The following is a 20,712-nucleotide window of genomic DNA, read 5'->3' as shown; positions in this document are numbered from 1 at the left end:
TACCTGATCACCGAAATAGAGTTGGCCAAATCTTCATTCTAAATAACTAAGTTCTATATAAAATTAAGTAACTAGAGTTAAAGATATCGGACAATCAAATGACTTAGATAACTTGAAAAGTTATGCACAAGGTAAGGAATCATTTTAATAGCAATATAAGTAATGGGTATAAATCTAGAAAAAGAATACTTAGGTACTATCGCAGAACCCCCAAAAATTGTTTTACTTTATAATGGTAATAATATTTAAAATATCATAAACTTACGTAATAAACAGATAATCACAATCTACAAGACTTACTGAGAACACTAAATTCCAATCAATAGTAGGCCCAAGAAATAAGAAGTACAAGAACTAAGGAAAATTTTCTTAATCTTAAATAGTCACTGAGTAACGGAAAATAATAAAAATATTAAATAAATATTGTGATCAATTGACAAAATTGAACTTTTCTTTACGCACCGCAAAATAAACAGATTTTACAATTTACAAATCCCTTTCAATTACACAATACATTAACGGTCACGATTAAAAGATCGAACTTAAACTTAAAATGTTTCAACCTTAGGGAGCATTCTCTTTGCTTAAAATTCGCATGTGCGATGGAGTGAGCATGAGCTGTTGTTGTAGTTGTAGTTCATTTACGTCGCACTAGAGCTGCACAATGGGCTATTGGCGACGGTCTGGGAAACATCCCTGAGGATGATCCGATGACACGCCATCACAATTTTGATCCTCTGAGCGAGCATGAGCATTCTCACCAAATGTGATTGTCTTAGGGCCGGGCTAGCTTGGTCGGTAGGGCGCTGGGCCCATATCCAAGAGGTCGTGGGTTCGATCCTCGCCGGCCGAAGACTCCCCGTGTAGTAAATTGTGACTGATGCACGTTAAATCTGTCGAGTCTCAAAGTCCTCCATGTTCCCACAACAAATCAACACCTCTGGGGGTACTGATCCAGGAGTTTCCTTGTCTTCTGGATTGGTTCAAAATTACAAGGCTACGGAGTTGAACGTAAGTAGTTGTAAACCCATGAAATTGGGTCGGCTGTTCAACGACGGTTATAAAATAAAATAAAATGTAATTGTCGCACGGGTGATCACGGGTGAAAAAATATGAGAACCTGATTGGTGAAGGCTGTTGACAGACTTTTTAATCTAACACACATATCTGATTGGCTTATACCATCATCGTTTTCATCATTATTGCTTAATCATTCTTTTTGGTTTATAACATTTGACTTTCCGATCTCTTGTTTGGCGAAAAATAATTATTACGCGAATTTAATTTTTCCATCGCCATTGAATTTTGTTTGTCTGATTACGTGGGAGGGAATGGGGTTGAGAATCTGGGGGATGAACACTTGGGAGAATTATTTCAGGAGTTTGTTGTTCCTTTCCCCCCTGTTCTTGAACATTTTCTATGGATGAAGAGGGATGAGAGTGTTTGGGCTGTTTGGAAGTGGAAAGGATTTTAAAGATCAAATCGTAGTGTCATTTATTTTTTCAAACATTTATTACGAGAAATTTTCTCTTAACTTTTACGTACTTTTTTTGAAAAAATTTAATTTGTTTGTATTCAATTATCCATATTGATTTATGATTATTCGCTTCTAATTGGCAATCGAAGTGGGCCACAAATGGCCCAGAGCGAACTCTCTTTATATCCCTTATGAAAAAATCGAGGTATAAATGAGGTATAAACGAGGTATATTTTAAAGGTATAAAGGAGGTTGTTATTTAAATACGTCGTTAAGGTTGAAAAGGGTGCAAATGAATACCTCAAAATCAACCTTAAATATACTTCCAGAGGTAGTATATATGTTTCAACCTGAGGTGTTTAATTTTACATCTGTGGAGAGGTAGATATTTACTACTTTAAAGTGTTTCATTTTCAACCTTGGGTTATTACTTATCAGCCTGAAGTATATTTTTTTACATTTGTGGAACTATTTATTCAACAACCCAAGGTGTGTCATTTTACACTTCAGGTTATTATAAATCAACCTCAGGTGTATTTTGTTCGACTTCAGGTAATTATTTTTCAACCACAGGTATCTAATTTTATGTGGGATTTCCTCAGGTGTAATTTTTGATAGTTGGAAAGGTGATTTGTTACTAACGTGAGGTGTATTATTTTCAACCTCAAGTATAGGTTTTTATGCTTGTAAAGGAAATTTTTTTATTCAAACTAAAATACGCCATTTTTCACTTCAGGTTGTATTTTTTTATGCTAATGCAGGTAATTAAATATAATTAAAATGTTTCACCTTAGACTGCTAAGTTTTAACCTAAAATATATATATTTTCACTTGTAGAGGTATTTATCACTCTGGAGTTTTTAATGATACACATTAGGTAGTAATTACTTATTAACTTTCTACGGTCTGTCCTGATTTTCGATGCTAATCCTAATGATAAGAAACTATTTTCTAAGCACATAGGCGGAATACAGAAAAGTCTTTCGAAAGAATTTTCGACTGATTTCCATGTATTGGGTGAAGAAAAGTAAAATGTAATGCAAAGAATCTATCTTCCTTTAATTTTGAAATACAACCCATTAGAATTTATTCTTTTTCACACAATTCAGAATAGGAATTTTTACTTAACTCCTTTAAGTTATATTTTGTGAACCTTGTGCTAATTTGTAATTAAATAGTCCATAAATTTTATTAATCTAGAATTAACATGTAGAGTTGAATAATATTAAGTATGCTGATTCGTAAACCTTAAAAGAACATTTCAAATATGTAGTGTTTCTGTAATTTTAATAAGTTCAATTAAATTATCGTGAAAAGAGGATACATTTGTTACAAAAATATGTGGGAACTCATTTATATAGGACAGATGTTAAAGGTGCTCATTTTTTTCAAAAGCGAAATAGTAACAGCAAATTTAAATAATTTAGCCAGCTTACATATAAAAACTTTTATTAACAAAAAAATTTTTTTTTTTCGTTTAAGAAATCAAAATTTTGGACAATTACTCTGCTTTTTCTGCAAGCTGAAATGCTGTGGTCACGTTATTTGGAGCATTGGAACCTATAAATAAAAAATTTGCGAGAATTAGCGGAACGAATTAGAATTAGAATTAACGGAATTAGCGAGAGTCATATTTACATTGATAAGGACAAATTTTAAAAGATTAGAATAATATTTTAGAGCTTATTTCGTTGCATAAATCACATTTTATTATTATTTCTATTCAATTTTAATTAAATAAATGGTTACTTTAGTAGCAGCAGATGAATAAAAATAATAATAATGACCTGCAAAACTCTCCTGCCAGTATATTTCAATTCTTTATTTTGACTGTTTAAACATATCACTTAAAAAGGATAATTTTTCTGTAAGATGCATATAAAAACTGTTGTAGAAATAACACGCTTATTGAAATTCTTAATTGTCCAATAATTCTACCCACCATTTTTCATTATGGGTTGTTATATTGATGCTTAATTTTTTTTCTCAACAAATTTTGAATAAATTCAATTACACTGGCCTGCTTGCTTAAACTTTTAGTCCAATTTCGCAAATGAAATTGTACTAAAACCAATTTTCAATGCTGATTCCGAAAATAATTGTCTATCACTTAAGGTTTTTAAAAACAAAAAGTCATTTTCAACCTTTGATTTAATGTTATCAAGAATCAACCATCTTTTAATAAAAGAATGTAGGACATCAATTTTTTGTGATTTTCATGCCTAATCGAAATAAAACCATTATTAAGTTTATATGTTAACTTGCCTGAGAGAATGTTTTAAAATAATGCTATAAAACAATGTTTTCAAACATCAAAGATCATGCAAACTAGTATTATCAGTAATTTTTTAGGTGAAAAGATTTCATTGAATCAAAGGAGAATAATTTACCTGTCTTTTTTCTTTTTGGTGTATATTTAGAGTTACTCCCAGGGGAAGGCTCTCCAGTTACTTGTCTCGACTTCCTCCTAGCTGCAGAGCACGTATTATTGACAGCCTGATTCAAATCTTGAAATTCTGGATGTGTAGGGGAAGTTTGGGTTTATTTGTACTTTTACCAATTCACATAAATAATGAAAGGTCAGAAATTAACTCTAACTATTTATTGAAAGGACAAAACACATATAAAATAAAACAAGGATAAAAAAATACAAGAATTTGGAAGAGGGGGTTTTGGGCTCGAATTAAACGTCCGTATTTTATGGCGGTTCCTGGCAGACTGTGTCCGTTTCACCTTTGTAAGGTGTGGAGGAACTTGTGAGTATATTTAAGATAATGACATAATTTCACATTGAGTAAAAATAAGCAATAAATGATATAATTATATATTTACAACATTATTTATTCAGATTAAGGTTAAATTAAAAATGCTACACCATTCAACGACAAACAGCATGGAACACAGCGTACCATCCACTCATCAACCCACCCCGTTGATCATGCTGGTGAACAGATAAAAAGCTGACGCTTTTACCTCATTCACCAGACAAGGTGAGGCTTGTGCCTAGCTGCTTAGGCTTGTGCCTAGCTGCTTAGGCTTGTGCCTGACTGCTACAGGACTCCCCTTCCAGCGACAGCGTTATCTCACAGGTAGCGAGAGTTAAATTTAACTCTTCTTCCAGACTTAGTTACATAAGGCTTAGATGTGGGGGGCATCTGTGGAGCAGTCTGGACTGTGGTGGTAGAAGGTATGGGAACTGATACAGCTGGAAGAGGTGATGAAGGCATGGAAATAGTTCCAGTAGGAACAGGCAATAAAGGCAAAGGCACAGGTGCTTCAGGGACAACATCAATAAATGCAGGTTTGACACGATCCACATTGACGGTGACATTTCGTGAGGCTAGCTGGATGGTAAATGTTTTGTCAGTTCTAGAGATGACACGAAAGGGTCCCATGTAGATAGGTGAAAGAGAGCTGCGGACAGAGTCTTGTCGTAAAAACACATGACTGCACGAAGATAAAGCACTGTGCACAAACACTGTCCTGCCAGAACGAAGGGTAGGAGGAACTGGTTGGATGCGAGACATGATGTCTCTCAGAAAACCAACAAATGAAGCGGGATCTAAGTTCTGGTTGGAGGAGATGAAAAATTCACCCGGCAGCCGGAGCGGTGAACCATAGACCAATTCAGCCACACTGCAGTCAATATCACTTTTTAAACAGGAACGGAGGCCCAGAAGGATGGAAGGAAGGATGTCAACCCAACGTTCAGTTGCATAACAGCGAACAGCTGCTTTCAGACTTCTGTGCCACCGTTCTATAAGCCCATTTGAAGCTGGGTGGTAAGGTGTTGTGTGGATGCAGTGGGATCCTAACAGCCTTGTCAAAGACTTGAAAAGATGAGAGTCAAACTGGCGTCCCCGATCTGTGGTTATCCTTAGTGGCACACCAAATCGGCAAATCCAGTTAGAGTAAAAAGCACTGGCAACTGTTTCAGCAGTTATGTCCACAACAGGAATGGCCTCCGGCCATCTACTAAAACGATCTATCATCGTAAGAAGGAATCTACAGCCTTGTGATTGTGGTAGTGGACCAACAAGATCTAAGTGGACGTGCTCAAAACGAGAGCTAGGAGGAGTAATTTCACCAGGTAAACTTATTGTGTGTCTGTGAATCTTGCTTTGTTGACACGGTACACACGTTTTAGCAAAGTGCACTATATCAGAATTCATTGAAGGCCAACAGAAGCGCTGTTTGATAAGATTTAAAGAGGACTTTGTACCAGGATGAGACAATCCATGTAGGGCTGTGAACACTTGGTGACGAAGCTGCTTCGGGACAAAAGGTCTAATTTTGTCAGTAGTTGTGTCGCAAATCAACTCTGCTGAAGAATCATTAGCCAGTGGAAACTTCTTAAGATTCAAACTGGTGCGAGATGGATCGTTGATTAGCTGCTGTAACTCAGAGTCCTCTTTTTGAGCTTCTGCCAGGGTCTCTAAATCAACAGCCTGTGGTGCTGAGATGACTTGCAGACGAGAAAGGGCATCCGCAATGCAGTTGTCACTGCCTTTGATGTGTCGAATGTCAGTTGAAAATTGACTTATGAAGTCCAAGTGGCGTAACTGGCGAGGAGAACATTTCTCCAACTTTTGGGAAAAGGCATAACACAGCGGCTTATGGTCGGTGTAGATACAGAAACTTCTAGCTTCCACCATGTGGCGAAAGTGCTTGATTGCCTCATACACTGCTAAAAGTTCGCGGTCGTATGCAGAGTATCTCCTCTGAGCTGGTGATAATTTTTTTGAAAAAAAAGGCTAGTGGCTGCATGCCAATGCTTGTACATTGATGCAATGCACCACCAACAGCAGTGTCAGATGCGTCTACATGAAGTGCAAGGGCAGCGGAGATATTGGGGTGATACAACAGTGCAGCGTCAGAAAGTTTCTTTTTACAGCATTCAAATGCTTTATCAGCCTCAAGTGTCCAATTGATTTTCCTTTTGTCATTTTTCTTTGTCGAGTTTAAGTAAGCGTTCAAAGGCATTTGAACTTCAGCCATGTTGGGCAGGAAACGTCTGTAAAAGTTTAAGGCACCTAAAAATCTACGAAGTTGTGAAACATCCTCAGGTTTTGGATATGTTAAGATAGCTTCTACTTTCTGGGGTAGAGGTTGACATCCTTTTTCTGAGACAAGGTGGCCTAGGAATTCTATTTCAGTGACTAAGAATACACACTTTGAAGGATTCACTGTTAGTCCATAAGAATTAAGACGTTCAAACATCTTGTGGAGATGTTGTTGATGCTCGACTTCATTTTTGCTGGCAATCAGGATGTCGTCCAGGTATGGGAAACAAAATTCTAATCCTAACAAGACCTCATGAATGAACCTTTGAAAGGTCTGAGCAGCATTAGACAAACCAAAGGGCATGAAAACAAATTCAAAAAGCCCGAAGGGGGTTACAATAGCAGTTTTAGGTATGTCCGCAGGAAAGACTGGAATATGATGGAAGGCTCGAACAATATCAACTTTAGAGAAAATTTTGCAGCCATGAAGATTATGAGTGAAATCCTGTAAATGTGGAACAGGATAATGGTCTGGGACAGTTATTTTATTTAAAGCTCTATAATCTCCAGTTGGACGCCAAGCACCAGAACCTTTAGGGACAAGGTGCAAGGGTGATGCCCAATTTGATTTAGAGGGTCTGCATATGCCTTGCTCCATCATGTATTGAAATTCTTTTTTAGCTGCAGCAAATTGTGCAGGATTAAGACGCCTAGGTTTGGCATAGACAGGAGGACCAGTGGTCTCAATGAAATGAAAGGTCTTGTGATCAGTATTAGAATTAAAAGGGCATGGCCGGGTAAGATTAGGGTATTGTTCAAGAATTTTAAATACATCTGAATTCTTAGCAATAGTTTTAATGGAGGTGAAAATACCACTAATTTGTTGACCTTTTGTTGTTAGTTTGGTTAAAGGGTCAATAAGACAATTATTTTTAAGATCTATAAGAAGACCAAAATGAGCTAAAAAATCAGAGCCAATTATGGGAAATTTAACATCTGCTATAGTAAATTGCCATTTAAAACTTCTACGTAAATTTAAATTTAGTTCAATTAATACTTGGCCATAAGTGGAAATTTTAGAATTATTTGCAGCGAATAATGTAAAAGTATCAGGTGAATGCTTATTATTGTTAGGTAATACAGATATATCTGCACCTGAATCAATTAGGTATTTCTTTTTTGTTAACGGGTCAAAAATGCTCAGGCGACTATTACACACTGGTTTAGTGTCATCACATGTCGCTACTGTGATGCACGAGGGTCGTTTCCCGTGTGGAAAGAGCAAGGTGCTTTGCATTTGTGAGCATTGGAACCAAAGCGAGAATGGTAAAAACATAACCCATTATTCTCTCTGTTCCTAGAATTGCTACGTCTACGATAATAATTATGTCTGCCTTGATAAGGAGATCTGGATCGGCTAGCAGCCAAGGTGTCAAATTTCTTTGACAATTCTGATATTTGCAATTGTAATATCTTGTAGTCCGCTTGCTCAGCTACAGAAACAGAGTTGACAAACTGGTTGCCAGGCTCAGTAAGCTCTGCTATTTTATCAGCAAGTAAGGCAAGTTTCTCCAATTTATCCTCACTTACTGCTAGGACAGTTTGTATGTTGTTTGGAAGGCGTTGAAGCCAAAGATTTTTCAGAAAATCATCTGTCACCTGGTTATTTGCCAGCTCTCTCATACGTCTAAGCAATACACTAGGTTTTTGATCACCCAAGGACAATTCCTGCAATAGGGCTTTGGTATTTTGAGCTGCAGATAGTTCAAAGGTGGAAAGGAGTCTATCTTTTAATATAGTAAAAGGAGTGTCAGCAGGTATATTAAAGACTAAATCACTAACAGATGAAAGGATATCAGAATCAAGAATATTAATTAAATAATTGTATTTAGTAGTTTCATCATTAATTTTATTAAGAGTGAAAGCTGCCTCCAGCTGAGCAAAAAATAATTTAATATTCTGTTTAGAAAAGGAAGGCATTTTTCCATGTGTAGAAGCCATGGTAGAAGAGAATAGAAAGTTTAATTATTTATCAGGTTATAAAAATAAATTTCTTAAATAAACCTTACTGGGATAGACATTAGGAAAAATATATATATATTGATAAGCTATAATTATCTTTAAAAAAATTGAATCATCATATCACTCGCAGCAAAAACCATGTGGTTCACCACGTGAGTTTTCCCATACCTGGATGAAGATGTAGATTTCCAATGGAAAAATGCTTGTTCGATGTTTTAAAATTCATTTCAGGCAGTTAGACGATTTATACGATGGTAAATGAAGATTATCAGAAGGTATCAGTATTTTATAGTCCGGGTCACCATTGTCCGTTTCACCTTTGTAAGGTGTGGAGGAACTTGTGAGTATATTTAAGATAATGACATAATTTCACATTGAGTAAAAATAAGCAATAAATGATATAATTATATATTTACAACATTATTTATTCAGATTAAGGTTAAATTAAAAATGCTACACCATTCAACGACAAACAGCATGGAACACAGCGTACCATCCACTCATCAACCCACCCCGTTGATCATGCTGGTGAACAGATAAAAAGCTGACGCTTTTACCTCATTCACCAGACAAGGTGAGGCTTGTGCCTAGCTGCTTAGGCTTGTGCCTAGCTGCTTAGGCTTGTGCCTGACTGCTACAGACTGTCTTAGTTCACCGCCAGAGGCGCTATAGTGGGGGAAAGAGGAAAGCTTGTCACACTACGCCTCTGGTTCCGATTAAACGTCTCGTTGAGGGACCAGCACTTTTTGGTCTTTTGTTTCTTCTGAGGGTCATCAAGGTTTTCGGGTCAGGTTCAAGAGTCTTTGGTCTGCCTCGTTTACGTAAAGGTGCCACCGGCACTGCATTTTCATCAGAACACTTTTTCAATGCAGATACATGATACTGTCCTAACGGTTCATTTGGCTTATCAACGTGGGCCACTTCATACGATGTTGGGGACCTTTGGGTGAGGATGATGTACGGCCCCTCTCTCTTTGGCATGAACTTGACCGACTTTGATTTTGCAGCATTGCTCTTAGGATGCAAAGTAATCCATACTTTATCACCAGGTGCATACTGTGGTGATTTTTGACGCTTTTGATCTGCGTGGGTCTTTCTCTGATCTTGTTTGGATTCAACTCTATCTCGGATGTCATTAGAGATATTGGCTAATCTTTTTAGGTAGGGAGTGATCTCGGGCACGAAATTATCGTTGTTCACGATGGCACGAAAATCACTCGTAACGTCATCTATGGTTCTCATTTCTCTTCCAAACATGAGAAATGATGCTGTTTCGCCAGTTGTTTCACACTTTGCACTGTTCATGGCGAATCTAATCATAGGAAGTTTTTCAGCCCAGGAAGTGTGATCTTGTCCCACAAGGATTGCAAGACGTGGCTTCAGGTCACGATTTTTCAACTCTGCAGGGTTTGCCTGAGGGTGATATACTGGTGTGAGGTTCTGATCTATTTTCAAAAGGAAACACAATTGCTGCATGACAGCAGAGACGAACTGAGTTCCGTTATCACTTATTATTCTTCGAGGAATCCCATAGCGAAGAAAGATATCTTCTACAAGAACATTGGCGCATTCTTTAGCAGTGGCTGTAGTGAGAGAAAATAATTCTACCCACTTAGTTAAACAATCTTCCACTATAAAATCCCAGGATTTACCCTCTTTAATTGTGGGTAATGGTTCAAAGAGATCTATTGCTAAGGTTTCAAATCGTTGACTGTATATTGGTGTCTGCAGAAGTCCACATGGATTTTGATTACTGGCTTTATATCTGGCGCATTCAACACAACTCTTAACATAGGTAGCTATGAAGGATCTCATAGCAGTCCAATAGTATCGTTGATTTATTCTATTTAATGTTCCCTCTACTCCGTAGTGTCCAGCACTTGGAGCGTCATGGTGTAATTTTAAAATTTGCGCTCTTTCATGCAAGGGTACTACCAACTGTGCTTCTTCAGCATCTGAAGCAGGAGAATATTGGAATAATACGCCTTGGTTCATTATATATCCTCTTTGTGTCCAATTGGAATAGTCTACTCCTTTTTCTGGATCTTCAAAACATGTAATTATTTTCTTAAGTTCTTCATCTTTCATTTGCTCTTCTCTTATTTCTTTGGGTGTTTTCTTAGGGAAGTCTACGGAAATTGTGGAAGCTTCGCAGAATACTTCATCAGTTTGACATATAGGTCTTGAAAGCATGTCTGCCACATAATTCGATTTCCCGGGGAGGTATTCTATCTTAAGATTGAACTTTTGCAGCTGCAGGGTCCATCTCGCCAGTCTTCCAGATGGAGATTTTAAACTCATGAGCCATCTGAGAGGTTGATGATCGGACGAAATGATGACTTCGGTGCCTTCCACGTATCCTCGGAATTTCTGAAGTGCCCAAATGACAACAAGGGCCTCACACTCTGTTGTCGAGTAATTCCTTTCGGCAGAACTCAGCAATCTGCTTGCGTATTCTACAGGATGTTCTTGAGTTTCGTGTTTTTGCAAAAGGACAGCACCCAAAGCGTAGTTACAAGCGTCTGTCCGTATGAGGAATGGTTTAGTTTCATCCGCTTGCTTTTGAATCGGAGGAGAAATCAAGCATTTTTTTAGTTCTTCAAATACCTTTTGCTGTTCAACACCCCATTCCCAAGAGGCAGCTTTCTTTGTCAAATTGGTAAGTGGTCTGGTAATTTCGGAAAAACCAGGAATACATTTTCGATACCATGAACATGTTTGTATAAACGACTGAACTTGTTTCACGTTTCTTGGAGAAGGCATTTACTTTATCTGGGTCTGTTTCAATTCCCTCAGATGTTATCCAAAGTCCTAGATACTTTACTTTAGAACATGCGAATTTGCATTTCTTTTTATTTGCACTAAGTCGAAATTTGTCAAGACGGTCAAAGACATCTTTCAGATCTTGGATATGTTGTTCAAAGGTAGGAGACAACACAAACAGATCATCTAGGTAAACCAGCAGTTTTACTGAAGGAAGTCCGTTGCGGAAACGATCCATCAGGCGTTGGAACGTTGCTACAGCGTTTCGTAAACCAAAAGGCATTCTTTTGAATCGGAAAGTGCCGGAAGAACAGATGAATGCTGTTTTATTTCTGTCAGCTGGGTTGACTTCCACCTGATGATAGCTAGCTGTTAAGTCAATGGTTGACATATATTTACATGTCTTTGAATCATACCATAAATCATCCATTCTGGGTAGCGGATATGTATCGGGTAAAGTTTTCTCATTTAGTTTTCGTTAGTCCACGCAGAGTCTATAACCGTTCGGTTTTGGAACTAAAACCACGGGAGCGGCATAAGGCGACTCGCACTCTTCAATTATATCCTTCTCAAGCAAATCATCAATTTGTCTCTTCAACTCTTCTTTCTTAGAATGAGGTAATCTGTACGAGGGAACAGATACAGGAGGATGATCACCAGTATTGATGTAATGTTTTGCATATGGAGTCGCATCTCCCCCTGGTTCGAAGATTCTTTCATACTGTTTCAACATGGTGTTGAGTTTGTTTTTTTCTTCCCTTGACAGTTGTTAACCTTCTTCCTCTCTCAGTTGATAAGTATCGGATTCAGCACATGGCATATTCTTGATATCACACAAGTTGGCTTCCTCAGCAAAATTAAATTTTCGTCGGGGAAAATCGTTAAAGAACCATCTGCGACTTTTCAGATCAAGGGCGATACCAGCGTCTTGAAGGAAATCTGTACCAAGGAGAGTACGATTATCTTTTGCATGGGGTAATGCAATTACGTTTGTTTTAAAGACTCTTCCTTCAAGTCCTATATCTACCCATACCCAAGTAGTGAAGACTTCCACTTGCCGTTTTTCTCCGTCAGCAAGTGTCATAGTGAGTTGGGTCTCTTGAAAGTCTGCACCTTCTTGTTTGAGAATTTGATACAACCGTTCTCCAGCAATACAATGGCTTGCTCCACTGTCAGCACATGCAGTACCTAAGAGTCCATTTACTGTTATACTCAAAATAGCTAATTGTGATGATTCGTCTACACATGACTGGAAAAGGACGTTCCCAACACTAGGAGAAGAGTTTGTGCTAGGTGGATTGCATTTAGAACAGCGAGATTTAATTATGCCAGGTTCACCACATCCATAGCACCTTCTACCAGTTCTGTTCTCTTCAAATCTGTCGTTGTTTACTTTATGATCTTGATCATCATACATAAAATCATTTCTTCGCGGAATTCTTTCATAATTAGAAAAGTCCTGCTTGTTATGACTTTGAACTCCAGTATCTCGCCTATTTTCTTGTCTGAAATGATGCATGTTATATTTCTGGTCATATTGTACCCTGGGATTACGCGAATACTTGTTTTGGTTATAAAGTCTTTGTGATTCTGTTTGTTTCAAATTAAGCTTCTTTTCTGGATTTGATTTCTGCAAATCTCTTTTGCTTAATCTAAGATTTTCATACACATCCATTTTCTCAATTAAATCTTCAGGCGTTTTCCATTCACACCAGACATCTAAGAAGTGCTCTTTAGCTTCTGGAGTACTTCTTTTCTTCATTTGATCGACGATCATCAAGTTTTTCAATTCATCAAAAGTTTTATTGTCTAATTCCATTAACTAATTTTCGAAAAAAGTTTGGAGTTCGAAATGAAAATCTTTCCAAGTTTTCTCAGGTGTTTTTCTGCGAGTGGCATACTACTGTCGAAGCTTTTCTGCACTTAGCTTAAATCTTTTCAGAAGCATTTCTTTGATATAGTTAAAATCTTGAGCTTTATCTTCTGCTTCTCTTGCGATGAGTTGCGCAATATCGTTTGACAGGACACCAAATAAATAAGCTACCCAATTCTCTTTGTCTACTTTTAAAAATTTCAATTGGCGTTGAAATAAGTTAATATATAAAACCATATCGTCCTCTTTCGGATTGAATTCAGGTAGTAATTTCTTTAATTGTAAGTTGACATGACAACCGCTAGTTAAACCAGATGATTGTTGTATGAATTTTTGGGCTTCAATTTGCAAACGTAATTTTTCCAGCTCAAAATTCTGTTCTTGTTCCTTTTCTTTCAATATTCGATTTTGTTCTTCTTCTTTTTCTCTATTTAATTTTTCGCTTTTTTTCTTTTTCGACTCTGTCATCAATAATATTTTGTAGCACATTGAAGCAAAATTCTTCATCGTATGCTTCATTTTCTATGATTAGTTTCTTAATTTGTATGACTTTAGCATCGGGAGGAGCCTTGAGATTCATTTCTTCAGCTAATACACATAAATCGACATTTTTTCCCTTTCCTAAAAATGTCATTGTAGCAGATTGTGAAAGCACCACTTAATAGATGTTATTTAATACCCCCAATAGTCTTAAAATGTCACTGATAATGAAATGTCACTTATTAATTAATATGAAATGTTTCTAATAATAGTTACCCTATCACACAATATTACTTGAGATAATTTGAACCAGTCAATATAATCTATTCAAACAACGAATGGAAAATGAAAATATACGATGTATTAATTATAAAGCAAGTAGTGGTAATGTAAATTATAGCTATCATTACATCAACAAAATTCCCACATAAAACACCAATATTGTAAATAAATCAATATTTTGAACAATAAACATTATACTGTATAAACACTATACAGAAATTTTGCTTATATTTTTCTGGATAAAATTCTATTAAACCAAGATAAAACTTTTTTTTTTTCAAAATACACTACTCTTCATTTATCAAAATTATCCACCTTTGTTACTAAAGTGTATTCAATATAGAAACATATATATAAAACACATAGCAATAGAAAAAAAATTCTTCTCCTTCCTTTTTTTTTTTTTAAGTAATAACAAATAGAAATTGTAATAATAAAATTATACTACAAGTTACATGAATGAATTAAAAGGAAGCAACATATTCTTAAATTTCTTTTCCTCTTTCTTAGTTTTAATTTTTTTTTAAATAACAAGTTTAATCATAATCTTAGCTAAATTCAAGTTGTCTCTGTAATTGAGATCAATGAAAATAAAACAAAATACAATATAACAACAACTAAAACATAAGTTCTTTATAATCATTAGCATAAGTTTCAGTTTCGGTTTTCAAACACTCTCATTTTATCATGAAAAGAAATTCGTCTGTGGTTTTGGCGCCACAGAAAGCAATAAAGAAAGAATCTTGTCTGATTCACAGACGCGTAAGTATTAATCGAAAGTGATATTCATAAAATAATATTCAAATAGATGAATAATTTTAAACACACTTTTTAAATGAGAAAAAAAAAATCAAAGCTTATATATTTTAGAATGCAGTTTTTTTTAAACTTTTGCACAATATATATTCATTTTGAAACATAAAAGATAGCTAACTCTCATGATATATTTCTCTACCAGATTCTTAGTTTATAAAAATTAATTTTAGAATGAATGATTCAAAATACTTATAATATATTTAAACTTAACACACAGAATTGCTATAGTACATATTACTTTTCAGTAAGTTTCAAATCAATCGATAGTAAATATTAATATTTTACTTTACTAAACCTTATACTATAAAATTATACTTATCAATGTTGAGCGGGAAAGGGCAAATGTAAAGCATTTAAACATGAGAACACTTTGTTTTGTTTTTGTCTCCTGAATACAAAATTTTTATTACATTTTCTTCTCTGTTAATTTACTCTTTCCGCAGTCAGTTTTTTTCTATTTAATCAAGCAACAAAAAAAAAATATATTTGCTTTAAAGTAACTCATAGTTTCGTTAAGAGCTCACAAATTTTGCCATTCTTATTTTTCTCCTTCACTTTTTGAATGAAAGCACACTTAGATAACAGAGCATTAAATATCAGAAAAAATATGCAAGACTTATCATTTTTCCTTCGTTGAGAGTCATCTTCAGTCATCACACCCCTAATAATTTTTTTCAGGTATTCCTGAACATCCAAATCAGCTAAAATGCTATCATAACAGAATAAAATTATTTTTTAGAACGCAAGCTGAGATGCCAACTTTCCAAACTAGTTATCAGCGAGCCCAAGTACAATATAGAAATAATTTATTAAATTAAATTTAGAACAATTTTTAGGTGTATATACTGCTGAATTCTGTACAGTTATATTAATAAAATTATGTGGGAATTTACAATCAAGCAAAAAAAAGTAACACTTAGAGAAAGGTACTAAATTAAAAAAAACTTTAACTAGCTCTAATTGCTTTTAACCGCTGCAAATTGTTAATTACAGCATTTGAGATTCGAGTTAATATTATTTTGCTTTTTTATATGAAAAGTAGTTTGAGAATCAAAATAACTTGTGAGACGGGAGTAAGATAAAATTTCTTTATTTTTTTAAAATTAATTTTTCTTCTTCCCGTCAAAATTTTTTTTTAAATTATTGTTCATAGAGTTGTTTAAGGAACAGAAAAAAGTAATTGTAATTAGTTGCAAAGCACAAAGATTTCTAACACTTCGTAGCTAAGGGGAAAATAATTTATTTTAAAAATTTAATCGCGGCAATGACGTGCCTCTATCCCACCCGCGTCACTAAAATTGGAACAAAACGCAAATTCCGTTAAAACTTTTTTGTTTTACTTTTAAAAAATAATAATCTGATGTAATCACTAACCATATTCACTAATAAAGCAATAGAGCACAACGAATATTTCTGGAAGACGAGTATTCTCGCCGGTTGCGATGAAAGAGTTAAGCAGATTACGGAAATTCACAAAAACCAAGACTATAATCTTTGAAATGAAATCATAATAGTTTGCTCCTCGGTACAAGCAAAGAAAGAAGAATTATTTTGAAAGGAAATTATGGTCAAATAAGAAAAGATATCAAATGCAGTGTTATATAGTTCAAAATGAAGAATAAAACAAAGAAAAATTATAGACATATGAAAAAAAAAGGGGGGGGGGAATAATAAGTAAAAAAATAACAAACAACAGTTTATACATAAAAAAAAGAAAAAAAAAAAAGAATGAAATTTTATTTAAAAAACCGGAAAAAAATATATAATCTTTTTTTCAGCCCACACGATTATATCCGCAAAACAGAGTGCTTTCTGATATTGTATCAATAAAGCCAAAGCAAAATATATTAATACAATAGTGTGAGGAGCACTCAAAAAATTTTTTTTTATTAAAATAGCAATAAATAAAATAGATCACAAAAAGTAAAAATAAATAAAAATAACATGTAAAAACAGAAAATAAAATGAAATAAAAAGAAAAAACATTAAAAAGGGGCTATAAAGCGAGTAGCAAAATCAGATCAACTTACATGGACGAAAAATTTTTCAAGAATGATTTAAAAATGTTTTCGCAGAAAGATTGCCAAATTACAATATATGAAAACAAAAGCGCAAATTGAGTGTAACAAGAGGATTTTAAAGTGTCGTTCTTACTGCACTGCTGAAGTGATTTGTTATTCTGAGATTTGATTTGTTAGTTACCAAGGATGGGCCCGAAATGGATGTGCGCAAGGTAATATTATACTGGATAACTTTAAAAATTGACCATAAATAGTTTTAGAAAATATATGTTTATTTAAGAAAAAATATAAAATAGAAAGAGAAACATAAATTGCCTGTTTTGCAAATAATTTTAGCCATGGATTTGCACGAAATGGATTAGCACATGGAAAAATTATATAAATTATCAAAGAAAAAAATTTTAATAGATAATTTTAACACGGATTTGCCCGAAATGGATTTGCGCATGGAAAAATTAACAAAGAAAAAATTTTTAGTAGATAATATTAGCCACGGATTTGCCCGCAATGGATTCGCGCATGGAAAAATTGTATAAATTAATAAAGAAATTTTTAGCAAACAATTTTACCCACGGATTTGCCCGAAATGGATTTGCACATGGAAAAACTGTATAGATTAACAAAGGAAATTAATTAGTAAAGGAATTTTTAGTAAATAATTCTAACCACGGATTTGCCCGAAATGGATTTGCGCATGGAAAAATTATACAAATTAACAAAGGAATTATTTAGCAAATAATTTTGGCAATGGATTTACCTGAAATGGATTTGCACATGGGAAAATTATAAAAATTAACAAAAAAAAATGTTTAGTAAATATATCCACAATAATATACGATTAATTCAATGATTTTATATAAAATTTTATTACTTCAGTTGGGTATCCATTGTTTTTTATCAAATTTTGAAAGAGTTTATCGATTTGTTTTTTGGATAAATAAATATTACTACATATTCTTCTAATTCTGTTCATTTCATTAAAGGTGGTATTTAAATAGATGCTCCTAGAAACATTAGAATTCCAAGTAACTAGTTTATTAATATTAAAATTAAAATCATTTCTTTTATCGTATAAATCAACATAGCAGATATTTTCAACTTTCATAATACCCAAATCCAAAAAATTGAAATTAATATTATCATCATGATTACGAAGTAAGATTAATTCCTCAGGGTATATATCACTCAATAAAATAGTAAAAATCTTGGAGATTAAAGATAATTAAGTCATCAATATATCTAAATTACTATGAAAAAAATTATACTCTTAGTATTAAATTTGTTTTTAGATATATTGATGACTTAATTATCTTTAATCTCCAAGATTTTACTATTTTATTGAGTGATATATACCCGGAGGAATTAATCTTAAATGTTTTGTATAATCATAACTCCTCTTTGGAGTCCATATACGTCACGTCTTTTTCGGTTTGTTGTCCACCGCGCTCTCTCTCCTGGAAATCCCCACTGCTTCCTCGTCGTGCACAGGGATCAGCTTACGGCTTACATTGACTGGCGGGACTTCTACCATACGGATCAGCTTCCAGCTTCCAGCTTTGTCTACAGGACAGGAACTGGCACCACATATATATATATATATATATATATATATATATATATATATATATATATATATATATATATATATATATAAAACATAAAAGGCTTCTATTAAACTTTTTATGTTATCCTAATTAATTATTCTAATCGAAATACTTTCTCACACTTTTAAAAGCCACATCCTGTTCTTACATCTATTTTTGGCTCAAGTATGCATCTAATTAAAAGCAGGACATTTTTCCCTTTGCTCTCTGTGGGAAACTGTCGACCCATTTGATAAACCAATAGCAACTACTAAGATTTCCCTCTTTCTCTAAATTAAGACATTTTACGGATTTTACTTTGCAAGATTTTCCCTAACATATAACCAAGGAGCGCAACTTTTCATGTGCACTTTTACACACTCTCATGACTGCTCTGTCCCAATAATTAATAAATAAATTTTGTACCCTCCTTCCCTACTTAAGACCTGTTTTATTCCTTCCACTCGGCAACGACGTTATATATATATATACAGGGTGTCTCAGTTAAGCGTTTCAGAACTTCTAAGAGGGGTAGGGGGCATCTTAACGACTCGAAATCATATAGCAATGTGGGTCGGAAATGCTTTCCTGAAGCGGTGACACAGAAGCACCATAAAGAAAAGAGACCGTAAGTGAAAAATCGCTATAATAATACATTGAAAAAATTATATGGTACATGGGCCAAAGTAAGTGTATGAAGTTTCTGCCAAAGGCTACAATGTACACCTCACATCTTCCGCGCATGGACATTAGAACATTCTGCAATACTCCAGGCATATCACGGAGGCAGCTACTGCGATTCTTGCAACCAGCATTATTAATAGGGGTGTCATAAACCAGCGTTTTCATATGACTCCAGAAATCAAGACATGATAGGTCGGGTGACCGAGGAGGCCATATAATTTTTTCAATGTTTTATTGTAGCGATTTTTCACTTACGGTCTCTTTTCTTTATGGTGCTTCTGTGTATGGTGCACCTCTTCAGGAAAGTTTCCGACCCCACATTGTTATATGATTTCGAGTCGCCAGGATGCCCCCTACCCCTCTTAGAAGTTCTGAAACGCTTAACTGAGACACCCTGTAATTATATAAACAACTGATAAAAAAATAAATAAAAAAAAGGATGTAATTTTATTTAAGAAAAAACCGGTATTTAAATAAAATGTCATCCTTTTTTTTAATCAGTTTGTTTGTTATTTTTTTTAATTATTATCCCCCCCCCCTTTTTTTTCTTCATATGTCTATAATTTTCCTCTGTTTTATCTTCATTTTGAACTTATCTAATGATTTCTGTTTACTTGCAGCTTATGCGCAATAAATGGAACTTATTGTTTTTCTTAACTTTCTTCGTGTTTTCTTGTTTTTATTTATTTTGCTATATATATATATATATATATATATATATATATATATATATATATATATATATATATATATATATATATATATATATATATATATATATATATATATATATATATATATATATATATATATATATATTTGCGTGTAGCGATGTTGTGAATATTTCGCCTATTGTGAGGCCCCACGCCACACGTGTCTCTCGCCAATTGTTTTGTTTTCGTGTGTGTGCTTTCTTTTTTTTTGTTGTTGTGTGAAGTTGTTGTCTATCTCTCGAATCTCGAGATGTGTGAGTTAGCATTCTTGTGATAATGAAAAAAATAAAGTGAAGTTACAGTCCTAGAGTCGTGGGTGAACTTTAAGAAATGAGTTCAACATATTATTAATTCGAACCAGCGCTGAGATCCTTCATCTGGCCGTTATGAGAAGGAAATTTAATTGATGTGTGTAATATGGCGAACTTGTGAAAGCAGGTGTTCTTCGATCGAAGTTTTAAGTTTCGTTTTAGAAAGCTAAAAGAGGTACGTTCGTTTTGCATTCTCTTTCCATTTGATGTATTGCGGTTATTGTTTTGCCCTCAGTTTAAGTAGGGTTTGTTTTATTTTGCGTTAATTGAGTGTTTTTTAAACAAATAAAAATGTTTAAGGGTGCGCGTAAAAGTGATTTAAAATTGATATGTTCGGAGATAGGCGAGAAATTTGACGAAAATGCTATAGTCTCTGATTTAATGGATGTCATTAAAAATAGTGATAAATATAAAAGTGACGCTACCTTAGTTTCGGATATCGCTAATTTAATTATTGAAGAAAGAAAAAGTGAAGAGGCTTCTATTGTTCAAATCGAAAAGTTGAAATTAGAACGAATTCAAGCTGAATTAAAATTAGCGAAATTAAGGAAAGAATCGTTAAAAAATGTGGACGAATCTAAAAACGAAAAAATAGAATCTTTGGATTCTCTAGTTAAAAGTGCTCGGGTTTTAACAGTTAAGATTCCTTCAAAGTCGGAAGACTGGGGACACTTTCTTACATCT

The 20,712-nt window shown here is 34.3% G+C and overlaps 1 protein-coding gene across 5 annotated transcripts in view; it reads right to left on the bottom strand.

Annotated features, from left to right (window-relative positions):
* LOC107446506 (uncharacterized) overlaps window positions 1-530 on the bottom strand; it is a 41,627-nt gene extending 41,097 nt beyond the window's left edge. For 2 of the 5 annotated variants that reach the window (XM_016061177.4, XM_016061181.4), the window contains exon 1: window positions 266-530. The gene's annotated coding sequence lies outside the window, so the exon portion shown is untranslated. The remainder of the gene's footprint in view (window positions 1-265) is intronic. The other 3 variants (XM_016061178.4, XM_016061180.4, XM_016061179.4) reach the window with 3 other exon arrangements.
* Window positions 531-20,712: the final 20,182 nt, after the last annotated feature.

The sequence above is a fragment of the Parasteatoda tepidariorum genome, chromosome 12, assembly GCF_982258835.1.
Source record: "Parasteatoda tepidariorum strain Cologne lab strain chromosome 12, Ptep-v5.0, whole genome shotgun sequence".
NCBI lineage: Eukaryota > Metazoa > Arthropoda > Arachnida > Araneae > Theridiidae > Parasteatoda > Parasteatoda tepidariorum.
The sequence above is the reverse complement of the archived record's forward strand: the minus strand, read 5'-3'. Positions and strand labels throughout refer to the sequence as shown.